The sequence below is a fragment of the Bubalus bubalis genome, chromosome 2, assembly GCF_019923935.1.
Source record: "Bubalus bubalis isolate 160015118507 breed Murrah chromosome 2, NDDB_SH_1, whole genome shotgun sequence".
NCBI classification, from domain to species: Eukaryota; Metazoa; Chordata; class Mammalia; order Artiodactyla; family Bovidae; genus Bubalus; species Bubalus bubalis.
In genome coordinates this window covers 31,070,136-31,072,491 of record NC_059158.1, presented here as the reverse complement: position 1 = coordinate 31,072,491, position 2,356 = coordinate 31,070,136, and positions in this window count along the sequence as shown.

Sequence of the window (2,356 nt, the reverse complement as noted above, 5' to 3'; positions counted from 1 at the left end):
GTTGGACACAACTGAAGCAGTAAGTATACACACACAGACACACACCAGAGAAAACAATTCAGCGGACTAGATGCTGGATACTCTTGTCCTGGGGGTGGTATTGAGATCTTTTTGGCTGAGACCCAGAAAAGAGTGAGATATGCACCTCACAGGTTCTTGTCTTGGGTTGGATATCAGGAGGACCCTGGCAGGGGCTAAGTGCTGGATCTGATAAATGACAGCTTTTCTTGCATCTGAGGCTTTTAACTACCCCAGTACCTTATCAAGGCACATCTGTTACTGAAAGGTGTAGGATCCAGCTGCTTGCCACTCAAATGCCAAAAAACCAGCCAGATTGGTGGAAAGTAAATTTCGCTTTATTTCAGATGCTGGCAACTGGAGCGGAGGGCAGACCTCTGTCCAAAGGCCAACTCCCCCAACTGACAGTCAGAGGGGAAGAAATTTATAGACAGAAGGAGGGGGCTACATGCAGAAACAGCATAGTTACCTCTGGCAGATATTTTGAAACTGATCATCAGTGGTCAGACCAGCATCATCTTGGTTGTTTTAAGTACAGCTAATCTTCAGGTCCAGGGTTGGTTTGTTTCCATTTCTTTGCGGCCAGTTTTTGGAACTGTGGCAGCTTAGGTCACAGTTATAGTCTGGTCATCATGTAATTATTAATGACTTCTTCCACCTGGTAGGGGATTTCAGTATCTATAAGACAGCTCACAGGAATTGGTTCAGAATATTATCTATAGCTCTTGTGAAGGAACTAAAAGCCCTTAACTATGTTTGATGACTACATTATCATCATTTAGTCTCCTTGGACTGTTTCCCTTTGTTTCTGCATGTTCTTATTTCTCTGATTAAGCTTATTCTTTGACTAAAGCTTTCCAGAGACAAAAGGAGGCAGAGGACATAGCGGGAAGACCACAGGGTCCTGCTGTTTCATCCTCTCACTCCTCCTGGCCCACCTCTAAAATAGGGACTTCCCACCACATGACTTTGGAGACACTTGTAATTCCTATTAATGCTTACTGAATAAGTGCTTATTTCAACAGTAATTAAATACATTTTTGTAGTGATCTTGCACCTCTTTTAAAGTGGAAACTCCATGAAAGAAGGAACAAACTTTGTTGTTTTACTGTTTTATTCCCAGAACCGATTAGATTTGCATGGTAGAAGAAAACATATTCTTTAATTTTAGAAATAGATAATACCACCCAAATAGTTACATCAGATTAGATCAGATCAGTCTTTCAGTCGTGTCCGACTTTTTGCGACTCCATGAATCGCAGCACGCCAGGCCTCCCTGTCCCTCACCAACTCCCAGAGTTCACTCAGACTCATGTCCATCAAGTCAGTGATGCCATCCAGCCATCTCATCCTCTGTCGTCCCCTTCTCCTCCTGCCCCCAATCCCTCCCAGCATCAGAGTCTTTTCCAATGAGTCAACTCTTCGCATGAGGTGGCCAAAGTACTGGAGTTTCAGCTTTAGCATCATTCCTTCCAAAGAAATCCCAGGGCTGATCTCCTCCTTGCAGTCCAAGGGACTCTCAAGAGTCTTCTCCAACACTACAGTTCAAAAGCATCAATTCTTCGGCGCTCAGCCTTCTTCACAGTCCAACTCTCACATCCATACATGACCACAGGAAAAACCATAGCCTTGACTAGATGAACCTTTTGGACACTATTATATTGCACAGAAGGCGTCCCTCTCTTCTAAACCATTCATGTCTTCCTTCTTGGAATCCAGCATTTGGGATTCTCCTTGGACACTTAACTCGGATTCTCTGTGGTCAGTAGTTACCTTTTTATATCAACAATAAGCATAACTAAAGAGCTTCCCAGATGGCACTAGTGGTAAAGAACCTACCCGCCAATGCAGGAGATGGTAGAGATGCAGGTTCTATTCCTGGGTCAAGAAGATCCTCTGGAGAAGGATATGGAAACCTACTCTAGTGTTCTTGCCTGGAGAATCCCATGGACAGAGGAGCCTGGCAGGCTGCAGTCCATAGGGTCACAAAGAGCCAGATGTGACTCAAGTGATTTAGCACACATCCAAGTATAACTAATCCTGGATCTTGGGTCTCTTGAATCCACACAAAGATTTCATTTTGTGGCCAGAATGAATCTACACAAAAGACATGGCCTGGCATTGGTAGAGAATCCACACACAAATTTAAAAAGTCAATGTTCTTTGTATTGTTTCTCCCCTCCCTCCATTTAAGCCATCTTTTCATTATTTTTCTCATTCCAACATCTTTCTTTGGAGAGACATGATGATTTGTAAATTTCAAAAAGTAAATAACTGGGAATTCTCTGGTTGGTCAGCAGATGGGAATCTGTGTATTCACTGCCCAGCGCCAGATCCT